Consider the following 14,322-nt stretch of genomic DNA (forward strand, 5'->3'; position numbering starts at 1 on the left):
AGAACCTGAATCAGGCCAGCTATGGAAAATAATTAATTCTCTTGGTCCAGTATAAAAAGGATCTGATATGTGCTGTTCTAGTTGACTGTTCTTATGATGGAGGGGAGGGCTTTAGGGGAAAGCCTTTAGGCAAAAACACTGCTAGAAGAAGCATGCAGAGCTTTTCAAGCTATATGTTCTAATTCTTGCTTATATTTCTTTTGTGGTTGGGCTGAAGAGAGTTGTCCCTTTGCTCTTAAGCTCTGTGTTTCGAACATAGGAAATTACTTGTCTTTCTCACAGGCTGTAACTGTAGGCTTTGAAACTGTAGTTGACTTAGTATGTTCTTGGCTTGCTGACTTTGCTTTATTCTCTTAACAGAATAAATGATCTCATGTAATAACTAACCTGACAGATCTTCATAATTGATCACTATTCCTCACAGATGAAGGGCACAGGATGCAAACAGAATGAAGCAGTGTAAGTATTGTGCAATGTAAGTATTGATTCTTTTAATAGCAGTACTGCTTTTCTCTGTAAGTGCCCACCTCAGCAATAAGAAATTATGGGGCAAAGTAGAAGTGGGAAGTAAAATTAGAATTAAATGAAAAAAATATGTAACTGATAACTCAGTGAGAGCCTGCCAGGTAGTCTCTCATTGCCTGAGGGTTCAGCTTTACATAAAGCCCTTAACTGTACCAATAGATTCCTTTTGGAGTGCTGAAGGCTAAAACAAGTATAAGTGGGGAAGGAGTAATAAATCAACCCTGCTTGTACTAGACATAAGTTAGTAGTGTTCAAAACCCCTTTATACAATCAGAATGATTTGCAGAGGAGTGACCGGCGTAGGCTAAGAGGTGCTGTGGATAATGGGTAGTGGTATGGGAAGGGCTGCCCACACCTCTCACAGCAAAATTATAACCTAGCAAATTGTGCTTTCAAAGTCTGATGTCCTTGACAAACAAAGAATGGCAAAACTTATTAAAGTGTAGTCTAATCATTGTTATACCCTGATACTGGAAGAGATAGGTGTCAGGTTCTGTTACTGCTGAAGTTTTCACAACATCCAAATGATCTCTTCTGAGGTGTGTGAGAAAGCACGTTGGCACATAATATGTGCACACCTATTCCCAAACCTGCAAAACCACTGCAGGAACCCTTTAACCTGTTCTTTCATCTTCTCTTATAGATCACTGTTGTCTCGCAATCTGTTCCCACTGAGCATGCTGCAGTTGTCTAACAAATTTCACATTCAGATGGTTGACTCACATTACACTCCACAGGGTCTTATAAATGTTCTGAAACTGACACTTGTGATTACAAGTTAGTTGGGTAAGAAGAGGACCCCTGGGCACAAATCTCTGTTGTACCTGAAAATTTTTTTGGCACCAGTGGCTAAATCTATCCCAAGCCTACAAGGTCAGTTTGCAGCTTAGTTGCCACCCATATTTATCTGCCTCACACATTGAAATTTTGCCATGATAGTGATTGGATCTCTAGGAAATATCTCAAGTAGATTGTTTCAGTGGATAGCCTGTAATTCTCATTCTCTTAAAACAATCTTCCAGGGTATGCCATTCTCCTGAAGGTGCCATCTTATGTTAAGCTTAAAAATCAAAACATAAAACAAAACAAAATATAATTTTGTAGTAATAGAATTCACCTTGATTTCAACCCTCAATGGCTTGTAACTTGGTAAACCTTGGTCACAGCACTGTTAACAGGTGTAGGCATTGTTCTGATAACCAATAAAGGTAAGGGGTTGACTACTAGAAGGGACAAAGAATACAGTGTAATATCACTAAGTAACTTGAATTTCTTATGTTAGTTGTGATAGCTCATATTATGGAGGCACTTAGGAATAGAAAAAATACGGAAGACAAGGAAAGTCCTGTTTATACAGCCTCTTCCCCTAAGCACTTTCAGATTCTGATGATTTGTCAGTAGGAATTCCTGCTGAGAACTAATATATTTAATCAAGCAATAGTATGACAAAACCCCAGATAACTACAGTTACTAAGGGAATCATTCCTACATGTATTGTGCAGATTTTAGAAACAATAGCAATTTCAGAAGCAAGCGGAGGGGGAGGAAATCAGATTGTTCAGACTGGTTTTAAAGTATTTAGTATGTAGCAAGTTTTAGAGTATTTAGCATGAGGTGATATTTGAGAAGTTTTCAGCTGAGTCTCCTGAGAGAACTGTTTCTCTCAGTCCATGATCAAGGCAGTGCATGGCCTTGTGTGAGATAGGAACATGCCTGAAATGGAAGAAGGTTTTAACTAGGATTTTGTAATTCACTAAATGAAATGGCTGGTTATTTTCAACTCTCAACACAATCCACTTCTGAACTGCTGAATATTGTGAAAAATAAGGCAGTCATTGCTCTGAAGTAGCTGCTTGATATTGAGACAATGCAGCTGGTATTTTTGTCTGGTGTTTTTTTTCCAAGAACAAAAGCATATAAAAGCAAGGGAGCTTGCTCAATATCTTGGAGAAACTTGTATTTTTTGTGGTAGACTGTAAAATGAGCACTGAAAGGGGGGGGAAATAACTTTCTCTGGCTCTGCCTTATGTGTGTTCCTTAAGTTGTCAAATATCCACGTAACATAAGGGTTCAAGAACTTCAGCATTCAAACACTGTCACTGCAACTGACTGCACCAAGGGCCTAATATAATGCATGCTGAAGTCAACAGGAGTCTTTCCGTCAGCTGGAATGGATGCTGGATCAGGTTCAACACAACACAGAAAAGCAAGCTCTGCAGCTCTTGCTCTCAGAGGAGCTCTCCACTATGTCAGCTGAAGTAAACTCTCCATTAGCTGAGTTGGTATTGTCATCTGTGATACTGAACACGTAAGCAATTCTACAAAATAAGCCATGTGCTAGAAGGTACTGTGATAGGCACTAAATGCAGGTAAGTATATATCTTCAAAAGCACAATCTCTGTGCTGTATATGTGCTATGATGTGCATTATGCAAAGTTTCTGCTCAGCAGAATTAGTCTTTTTATTCTGTATTTAATTTTGATAGTTAAAAGACTGTATTTTATAGTTACTCAGCAAAGAGTGTTCACTAAGATGGGGAACTGACATGCAGGGAGATGGACATGCAGAGGTTTTTTCTGAACCTATTTACTGATCTCCCTTGTGACCCAAGGCAAAGTTGCTATAGCTTTCTCCATCATAATTCAATTGCTAAAATACCAATAACACTTAACTAGGGGCCGTAAAATGCTACCTGTGTTCTACTGTGAATGTGTCCTCTTGCCATTCACAACCTGAAATCTTAGTCCTGCAAAGTTTTGCTTTTTATTTACAGCCCTCTAAGATCTAGATAATACAGTCTTCGTCAGAGGTACAAGCAATAAAATATTACAATATAGTTGGCATCTCTGAAGCTAGACTACAACCCAATCAAACTGACACAAATGATAAAATTCAGTGCTGCAACTCTTGCAAAGCCTTTGCAGCACTCTGAAATGTTTGACTACAGAATGGTCCTGAAATCAGTATGGTTTTGCCATAAAAACACACTATATCAGTGCCAGGGAATAGCATCCTTTGTTGCACTGATTTAGTGCTCTGTGCCAACCCCATTCTCATCAGGAATTGGTCACCAGGGACTACTCAAAGTGTTTTGCTACTTTTAAGTAAGAAATCTAAATTAGTGGAAGCTTCAAGTGGAGGCATATGTTTTCTTTTGCGACTAGAAATCCCTCTGTACTTTGCATCAATAAAACAGATTGATTCTAAATTTGCTAATCCTGTTGAAAATGGTTTTATTGTACTCTCTCTTGAGTCTTAGTAAATGGGGATGGAAAGTGATAGTTCTAGTAGATTCAGTGTGATGTAGATGGTGAGTCAGAACCCCTGAAGTCCAGCATGTTGGGGTAGTTTTGTTTTGTTTGAAGAAATAATATAGGGCAACATTATAAATGTACCTTCAGCCCTAAGTAAGCTTTGTTTCTCACTCTTTTCTGGACGAACTAATTTTATATTAGGTACCAATTTCTTCTATGCAGAGGAAGAGAAAGTTTTGGGTTCATACTACTATTGCATATTTGATGACAGGAGAAAATATTAACCATAGGTATCTCTGAGGTACCTGTGGTGATAGGATGCATAGTATCACAGCACCGATCCTCCTATATAAATTTGTTAAAGCATTTCACTGACTCTTCACTGTGTGGAAACCTGTTCAGTAACTACCTAGCTTTTAACCACTTGGGGTTTTTTGCCTTGCCTTCTGCCCCACAGGAGCAATGTAAATTTAAATCAAAGATGATTTACAATGTTTTGAAATATGGTGTATGTTAAACTTGTAAGTGACAAGTATCATTAGACCTGATGGGAAGGATGAAGACGACTGTGTTCTGTGGCGAGCAAAAATGCACTGCCTGTAACAGAAGCTTGCAGCAAAACTCCCACCCCAGCATGTTTCCTACTGCTTTTCCATATTGCTGCAGGTGATACTGCAGAGCTAAACAAAAAGAAACAGATTTTGCTTTTTCAAAGCTGCATCTTTCCTTCTTTCATCTCTTCTCTGCTTATCTCTTGCTGTTGTTCAGACCCCCCTCTAGGAGGAACATTAAAGAACAATGCTGAAAAACAAAGGAAATAACAAGAATGTTTTCTTTTAAAGAAACCTTTTTCAAGAGTCTCTGCTCTCAAATGCTTACCTTCAGATTTTAATGTTGTTGTTTTGTGTTTAAACCCATTCTACTCTGTCATAAAACCTCCTTGTGTCATTTCCAGTGTCAGGATGGGAAACCTGGGGCTTGAATTGTGTAAAGGTACAGTTACAAGGAGAAGCAGATGGAAGGTAAAATATTGGGTGAGATTTTCTGTCTGTCTAGCCACCCGTTCATTTATTGTTCATTTCCATCTGTCTTTGCCTGGCTTCCAAGTTTGCATTGTGTATTTCTCTAAGTGCTGTTAAGTGCCAGAGATTTGACTGAGTGCTGCACTAGTGCTACATTAGCTTATTTCAAGAAGGAATAGTATTTAGTTATAGTGAATTGGGTTTATGGTCAATGTTTTTTTTACAGCTTTTTTTAAAAATATAGTTGCTCATGGGTCTGCAGAAGGCTTTTATGACAGGTTTATTGTGTAGCCCATCTTAACTGACATGTTACCTACAATGTAGGACATGCTCCAGGGTTTCTTTTTCTTTACTGCTCATATCTTTATTTGTCTTGCCAGTTTTTAATCCTTATTCTCACTTTTCAGCTGGCTTGCCTCTTGATACTTTTTATTATTTAAGATTTATTCAGCAAAATAGTTGTAGTTCTTGTTAGTATGGGAAAGGATTCAGTAAGGTAGCTGGGATTGTATACAGCTTTTAAGGTGACTTTCCTGAATTCCTAAGCAGGTCTGATCCTGATGGTAGGTGTTACTTTAGACATAAGCTTCTTGCCTCTGTCTCCCCAGCTGGATCGTGGAGATGCTAATGCTACTCTCTCAACTGCAAATGGGTGGTTGAGAAGGATAGTTAAACAGTGTTAACTGTTGACTGTTTTATACACCATGCTGATAGTTGTCAAGTGCTGCACCCTCGAAAAGACTCACAAAACCTGGTGTTTTTAAGCTCACTTGACACTTTGTTCAGATAAACACCAGTATTCAACATGTAACCTGAAAATCTGCGTATGTGTATATATCGGAATGCAAAGTCTGTTGTTGACATTACCAGCAGCTTTAGGTTAGAGGACTAAAATCACCCACAACGAAACTGCTAAAATGTTACAGAATCCTGCTTAGAATGATGATGGAAATGTCCAGTGAACTCTGAGTGATGTGATGCTAACAGTTCCTGGATATGGAAAACAAGATATGGCTACTGTAAAGTTAGCCAGAGCTAAAGGCCAGGTGCTGATGTTGGGAGCCTTTAAGGAGAAGCTATGAGAAATGACCCAGGTCAGATCTGCAACTGAGAGGGGATGGATGTTTTGAAGAAAGATCAGGAGCTGGAGTAAGGGTACTTATCTTCAGGTCATCAGAGGAAGATGGTAGTTTTAAAGACTTAAAAATACAAATTCTGACATCTTTCAGCACCTAGACGTGGTTACTGCTTTGTTCTCAGTGTGGTTCTTTTTTGACTGTTCATTCGTTCATTCATCCTTTCTCTGATTTCTTGTCCTAAAGTAACAGTTGTGTGAATTGGCTGAAAAACTCCACAAAGTTACATAAGGCTTTAACAGATTCTCAGCCGTGGTGGGCAGGGGGAAATCCATCCTCTCTATTTCCAGGCTCCTGTCTCCTCCAGGAGATAGGTGCACTGATTTTTCTGTTAGCTCTATTTGTGAAATAGTTAAATGCTGCTAGGCATTGAATATCAATGCAGAAACAGCTCAGCTATGATAAGCCACACAACCCTATCAGCAATTGCTATGCTGTTGTGAAAAAAAAAAAAAAAAATTCATATGCAAGTTGTCAAGTTTGTCTCAAGACAAATATATATTTCTTTGTGAAGCTTAAGTATGTCACTAATTTTTTCATTATTATTTTTCACTCACTTGAGAGTACTTCTTTATACAGTAGACTTCATTGAAAGCCATTTGGGTAAGAATGATAGGATTAAGAAATGTAGTATTAGAAACTTTCTTCATACAAAAAATTGTTGCTTTCTCTCTAAGCAATTATGTTATTGGAGTACAACTGGAAGTTCCCCAAAACTTCATGCCTGAATTTCCGAAAAGAGTAATTCCATCATAATCAATCCCATATGTTGTGCGAAAAGAAATAGCTGTCTGTACTGAATTTGCTTCAGTGATATACATTAAAATATTCATTATATATTTATAGTGGGCACAGATACAACATGTATCTTCATGTCTTGTAAATAAATGCTTTTTCTGTTTGCTGGCCAATTTCACGCTATAAGCCTTTCTGAGATACTATTCTGTTGAAATCTTAGCTGACATGTTTTGTTTCCTGCCTTTTTATAACTTTTCAGTGGTTTGGGAACTGAATTATAATACATTCCTCAATCTGATTTATTTTTGATGTTGCATGGTCACCAGAGTGCTGCTAAGATGTTCAGAGTGAAAAGGAAAAGAACCTAGAGTTTTTCTTCAACCTGTTTTGCAAGCTTGGCAACACCAAGTAGCAAATTAGTGTTGGCATGTGCTCTTCCCCACATATTCTCAAGGGAATTTCCTGATATGAGGACTCTCTAGTCTTTAAAATACCACAACCAACTCCTTTGCCATATTCCCTTAGAGAATCTGAGAACATAGGAAAACTGTCCAATGTCTGCTGAACTCTGACCTTCTGGGTATGGGAGATATGTGTTGGAAGCTACCCATTATAGATTAGACTAGTTGCTCTGGCTTCCCTGACTATTAAGACACTGTAATTGTGTTACTGATTTCCCCAACATAGTCAATCCCATCTGCAGAAAATGTTTTCATGTAGTACTCCCTTCAAGCTATGCAATAGCCAACTTCATTACCATTTTCCTTGGCACACCTCTATGTGCAGATGCAGAGATAACTGCACTGTCTAGGATGTTCTTATGAGATCCCTTAGGGTGGGACTAATTCTTTAATGACTACCACAAGTTATTCCAATAGCTCATTGCCACGGTAGTGAGAGACTGCTCACATATCCTGTTGCCTTTTTCAGAGAAAAGAATGTTTGTGTTCTGAGAAATGCAGTAGATTTTCCTTAAAGTGTTTATGAAAGAGGAGGAGATAGCCATTAGACTGTCATGTAGGCTGCTTTTCCAACCCCACAGTTATCTGGCAATAAATACTTGGATAGGAGTAAGATGAAGTTGTGAAATTGAATCATGATATCTCAACAGATGGTCATAAGCAGCCTAAATGAGGTGAGTGCATCATACGCTCGACTTGACTCTGAGAAGATTTATACAGTTATGTTCTAGCTTAAAAGGAAATACCTAAATACCTTTGCTAATCTAGATCTGTACTACATTAACTTTCAAAGATATACAATATCTTCATTGTACTTTAAGGTAGATTATTGGTTCTCTGAGCAAGAAGGCATGTAAAAAATGACAAAAGGGAATAGGCTCCTATTGAATTTACCAGAACAAGTTGATGAATTGTATGTGAAAAGGGAGGTTGGAAGTATAAATATGTTCTACATCCTTTCCATGACAGGCTATGGAATATTTATTATAAATGGAGACATAAAGCAGGAATAATCTTCCCCATGACCTCACTGTGACAAACTGGCTTTCTAATTCTTGCTGAGTGCTGATTATTACTTGGCTAACACTCTGACTAAAGATGAAGCATGTGCTAAGTTGCAGGAATTCTTACAAATAGGCTAAGCTATTTTCAGAAGGGCAATTTTAAGGACACACTAATGTTTTTACATGCAGGAGTATTTTTTCTTAAAGAATATGAGTAGATCCACACAATGTGCAGAACCTTCAGGCAAATAATATGAACGCAATTGCTCATACATGCATTATGTTTAGGGTTTGGTTCAATGCAGTAGGCTCGTGAAGTGAGAGTTGGGGACCTTGGTTACAATGCTATGAAAGGCACTCTCATCTTTTTTGGAGGCATATATTAACGGAACAGGCGTAACATTAATCAACTTGTTTTAATTTTTATCAACTCAGAGAGGATGCTACTGGCAAAGGTACCTTAGAATTAGATAGGTATAACATGAAACCGTAGAGTTAAGAGGTTCTTTGTTGAGTTTTATCACCTGCTGGAAACATTTGAACTGTATGTACAGACTTTCCTCACGGAAGGAAGCAAGGATCCTGCTGCGTGTAGCAGTGCAGCTGTTTCTATACAGTGCTTTCAGCAGGCTAGAGGGAAGGGCTACAGTGAAATCACAGAAGGAAAAATAGTCATAACTAGTACCATTAAATTAAGAATTGTGCCTTTCTTCGTGCAAGGTTTCCCCTACATACTATCTTGATGATTTTACTATGGTCTGAATTAAACCAAAGCTACTTCTGGTCTGTACTTTGAAGGTGGCAATGTCCTTAAGCAAAGACTCACCATATCTGTCTGACCATATGTAGACCATCTCCTGTCTAGGCCTGTAACTTCAAGGAGCCAAACCTTCTAAGTGCTCTGAGCAGTGTAACATAGACTTCATACTGTTTAGGTTTAACCTGGATACATGTTAATCTAGCAAGCAGGTCAAGCCAGTTAGACTTACCTGAAAGTTGTTTTTTCCATACCTTCCCTATGTTGCATGACGTGATCTTCTAAATCTTGCACCAACCTTTGATAAATTCGTCGTATGCTTACACAGCAATGAGCCATAGTCAGGGGACCTCTGCAGTATCCTTCTTACTATGTTTTCAGAGCCTGTTAGTGGTAGGTAACCTCTTTGCAGTTTTGTTCCACAGCCCTCTTAATGTATAGATACAGGAACAAGGGGGAAAAAAGGTAAAAATTTTCAGGTCTTACTGATACTGAACAGCAAGAATAGCACATTTCTGGGGATAGTTGTAGCATTTCTTCTAATAATGTCCAAAAAGCGTATAAAGGAAGGATTAATCATTCATTTGGTAATAATCTAAACACCTGTAACTTGCTTTCAAAGTTTTCCCGTATGACATAAGAGTTCCTCTACAACTTATTCTACCATCTCACCATGCAGTCTGCTTCTATGATACAACACTTCTGTTCTGAAATTAAGACCACTAGGGGAGATCAGTGGAGGGAATTGTCTCTCATGAAGAGTGTAAAACATCAAATAGAATGAGCAAACACCTCTCTTAAGTTCTATATGAGCTGTGGGAAGTTTCTGCTTCTATGAAATTTCACAGACTGCCTGAATATAAATCTCCTAAATCTGTGAAAACAGAGAGGATGTTTTTTTTTCTTTCAGATCCAAAATATGAGACTTTTTCCAAAACTAGACAGGCTCAGCATTGTGCAACATTGACAAGACAGAAGAGCTGTCTTCAGGCTCAGTAGCATGTTTCTATTGGCTCTGTTATCTGAGGCCTGTGGTATTATCAATGCAAGCATACCGTTAATCCATGTAACGTTATTAAACAAGTAGGTGTATCTTAGTTCCTCAGATGGGTCAACATTTCTCCTATTTTACAAAAAGTCTGATAACTTTGTGTCTCTGACGTTATTTTCACTAAAATGGAACAAATCCGTTTTTGCAATCAAGTCATCCAGCAAATGCAGGGGGTTTTCTCGTATTCTTGCTACCTGCAAAGAATCTCAGGTGAGGCACATCTGTAGAGCATCTTTCACAAGCACATACTGCATTGGTTTGGTTGATTTCAGCTCAGCTGAATTTGACAAAAAAAGTCTTGAGCAAATCTTAATAGTAATATTTGTGGTTTTGTATATCGCATGTTCACAGGGTAACACAAACTTTTACATAAAATACACTGGAGACTTAAACGTATGCTTTCCTATTACTGTGGGTTACTCCGCCATATTCTGTGTCAGCGTGTCAGATTTGAAAAAAATAAAAGCATAATAAAATAGTTTCCAGTACATGTTTAATTTCATATGCTTGAGGGTGTTACATTGGTGTACAATGTTACTCCTATAAGACGGCTTTACTCCAGCATTAGAGGTGAATTTTTAGTGGTTGCATACTTCAAGGTCTCACCAGCTTCAGGTATAATTTCATGTTCTTGCCTGCCTTCAAAACTTAAAGGAAACATCCAGTTATTAAATCAGGGATAGAAACAATAAAAGAATCCAAACAGTTTTATGAAAGGTCTATGAAGTTTTAAAAGGAATGTTTCTGTGAAGATCTGGGAGACAATAAGAATCCATCAAACTGTCCTTTGCAAGAAAATTTATGGTTCTAATTTTGCTGGTCTGCGTAGAGTATTTTCCAGAGGCTTTTGGGAATATCAAATTTCCATTTAGGGGAGTAGTTCACTAGAGAGCACAGCAGAAGACCCTAGAGAGATATTTTTGCTCTGAATCATTAAAGGTTAAAGCCATGATCACAAAGATATTCAGTCAAATCTTGCCCTTATTTTCAAACCACAGAAAGATGTATGCAACTTAAGTCATTCATGTGAGAAGTTGGCTATCTTTGTGGGGGCCACAGAAAGCTGGTCTGCTTTCAATGCCTTGGATTCTTTCAGTTCTTGCCTAGACTTTTCACTTAATTCAGCAGAGCAATGGTGTAGAACAAATTGTCAAATGCATGCACAGAAGTCCTAGAACAAAATTTAAGCTATGCCTGACCATAGCTGTAGGATCAGATGTTGTTCATGTTATTGTTTCTACATGCTTAAATTCTGCAATGTCTTATGAGTATTAATTGGTACCTCGTGGGGTGATTCTGGGTACAAGGTTGTGTCAGAACGAAAGGCTGTGGTCATGGGTGGGAGGGGAATCAGAATCGGGCTTCGCAAGAGAGGTGTTGCTCCATAGCAGATGTCTATAAACATGCAATACTCCTCTGCTTTGCAGGAACAGAGGTCAGATGCTCTCAGAAAGGGACCTCTAAACATGATGGGAATACAGAGTTCTCCAGGGCACCTCAGATATTCTAAATGACTTTTTTTAGGGATCGTCATGGAAAGGTTTTAACCACATAAAGTAGAAATTAGTGTTGTACAGGTATTGCCTAAAAGAAAAGTTACACTATATGTTTTTAAGTGTCTAACAAAGGAAAGGTATTTTACATTTAACATTTTCAAGTGTTAAGAAGCAATACATTCTGCATAGGCTAATAGGGATAAATTTTACTTGCACTTTAGGTGAGCTGCGTAAAAGCAAGGATTATACCTGTAGGTAGGAAGCTCAGTGTGGGCATGGCTTCACAGCTAAAGAAACTGCTTCAGGTTAGAACACTTTTGTAACTAATTGATAGTGTAATACTACCTTAATACAACAGCACTATGCAGCTTTCTCTCTGGCTGAATTGAATATGACTCAATATAATTTTGTTGCTTTGACCTCTAATAATTAAAGAGAAAGGCTTCTAAATTTTGCTAATAGGATCTGTGTAGATATCTACCCTAAACTGGAGAAGCATACAGAGGCGTCATGGTGACTGTCCCTTTAAAGAGGCTTGTGTATGTAACTAAACAATGACTGGGAACAGATTTCTTCTTCAAACTCCTGGACAAGTTGTAGTACTAGTAGTAAGATAAAAACCAAAAATAAGCCAATGTGGAGAAATAGAACTTCTAACGCCAGAGCTGGAAACCTTGGTGGCTGTGGAAGTGGCTGGCAGAAGTTCAGACCAAAACGTCACACACAGCACCTGTGAGTGCTGAATTCCAGCAGCAGGGGAGCACTGGGAACCAGTGGCCGTTTGGGGAACACTTGTAGGTGACACCAAGGGAAGGATAAGTATGATGCAGCAGTGGATATGTTTCAGATCTATGTTTCATGCTGTAAGTCTTTCCAACAGCTGGAATGTAATCTTGCAAGTTATAATTTGCCAGACTCCCTGATATGGCATTTAAAAACAAACAACATTCAAAAGTCATTGCAAGATCTAGAATGAACACTTGAGATGACAGGTAAAACACTGTAGTAAACAAAAGTCCTTCAGGGCTAGGATGAGGCTTGTGACACTTAATACTGGATATGTTTGAACCCACAGTACACATACATAAAAAAATCAAACCAAAGGCCTATGCTTAAAAATACTCAGGACAAGGAGAAATCACACAAGAATGAACTGCGGGACTTTAACTATGACAACCAATATCTGTTATAATGAAGTGGATTAAATAATTCTAGCGTTTGTAAATACCTACTTAGAGCAAACTAGATATTCATATCATTCCAATTCTCAGAGAGTATAAATTTTAGTATTATTAATAACTATGGCTGGGAAAGGGGGAGGTAGAAGACTGTACTTCAGAGGTGCCCCAATTCTTTAATGCCAAAGCCTTAAATATCTGAGTTGGAACTGGGACAATGAAAAGTAATTATCTCACTTGTCTTGACGTGGTCACAGAACACCATGGTGTCGTGGCACGAATTCCGCCCCAGGTACAAAAGAGATGAAAACTGAGGTTTGTGGAGGGAGATGGCAGAAGTGTGAATTTGTCAGGATCTCTTCTGGTGGTGGTGGCTGCGGTAGCCACAGTCCCTCTGGTGATACCCTTTGGGGTCTGGTGAGCTGCCATCAGGATTTAACCCCTCTTTCCCTGTAAGGGAGGCAGTGAGACCTGAGTTTGTATTCCAGCTGCTGGGCTGATAGCAGATGGGCTTGTGTCTTTGGGAGGATAAAGGGGCTGTAACTTTTATCTGGAATAAATAAATACTGTTTCTCCTGCTCCACAGATTTTGTGTGGAACCTTTGTGCATATGTTCAGCTTCTAGACAGAAGCATGCCATATGTGCAGGCTAGCTCTTCCTGAGGTATAAAAAAAATAAGAAATCAGCAAATGGCACCAGCCCCACATGTCTGGGGAGTTTTAGAATGGAGCTCTGAGGGCTGGATGACAGTAAATTCTTAAGGAACACGGAGAAATTGGGACAGAAGAGCAGCAACCAGTGTGAAAGGGTGAGGAGAGGCCTGGAGCACAGCGTGCAATCTCAGTGTGACTGAGCGTTTTGTAGTGAGCTGAGCCGTGTGAGGCTAGGAAGATTTTGAGGGAGACCTAATTAAAATCATCTGGCCCTCATGAGGGAGATTTCTTTTTCCTTGCAATTATTTTTTATGTGTTGAGGATATTTAATTAGGCACGTAGAGCTGATGTTTCTGAGAGGAATTCAAAGCGCACTCATAGCTATTTTTAGTATATTATTATATTGTTGGACTTGGGGATTACAAACACTGCAAGTCTATAAGAACAAAGAAACTATATGTCCAAGACTGCAGCAGTGGTTCAGGATTGACATGATCTGCAGCTATGGAAGTTCTCTGTATCTGATTTTTGGGAGGCAGTAAATGTCTAAGTAGAAATTCTACAGCATCCCAAACAGATTCATCAGCAAGGTTTAATTATTTCTTCTTTGACCTGCTCAACCTCCTGCAGCTATTCTCTGGCGTATTAATATTAGATGAACTTTGGAGAACAATGGTTTTGATAAGGTTTTCCACTAGTGTCTTAGTTTTTTATTTCAGCTGAATTTGTTTTTTCTTTTCATTTTCTTTTCAGTGATCACAGTTACAAAAAGAGACCATCTGGGAGCTTTCTTCTTGCAAGTGGTCTTTATAGCAAAAAGTAATTTAGCAAGCAGTGGCTAATAGGTAACTGCTAGACTGACGAGGTACAAACTCTGGCTGCTTCTTTATAGTTCCACACATTCTGCATCTTTCTAACATGAGGATAAATGCATGGTGTAGCTCTGTGAACATCCAGAGGAATAGCACAGATATGAGACCATAAGTGTGTAACTTTGTCAGAGATCTCCTGGAATAACTTTGCAAAGGCAAACTCAGGAATCATAC

The 14,322-nt window shown here is 38.7% G+C and overlaps 1 long non-coding RNA gene across 2 annotated transcripts in view; it reads left to right on the forward strand.

The window, feature by feature from the left end:
- The first annotated feature begins 365 nt into the window (after positions 1-365).
- LOC135314799 (uncharacterized) overlaps positions 366-14,322 on the forward strand; it is a 32,045-nt gene continuing 18,088 nt past the window's right edge. For both annotated transcript variants that reach the window (XR_010374292.1, XR_010374293.1), the window contains exon 1: positions 366-459. This is a non-coding gene — a long non-coding RNA (uncharacterized LOC135314799). The remainder of the gene's footprint in view (positions 460-14,322) is intronic.

This window comes from Phalacrocorax carbo, chromosome 8 (assembly GCF_963921805.1).
Source record: "Phalacrocorax carbo chromosome 8, bPhaCar2.1, whole genome shotgun sequence".
NCBI classification, from domain to species: domain Eukaryota; kingdom Metazoa; phylum Chordata; class Aves; order Suliformes; family Phalacrocoracidae; genus Phalacrocorax; species Phalacrocorax carbo.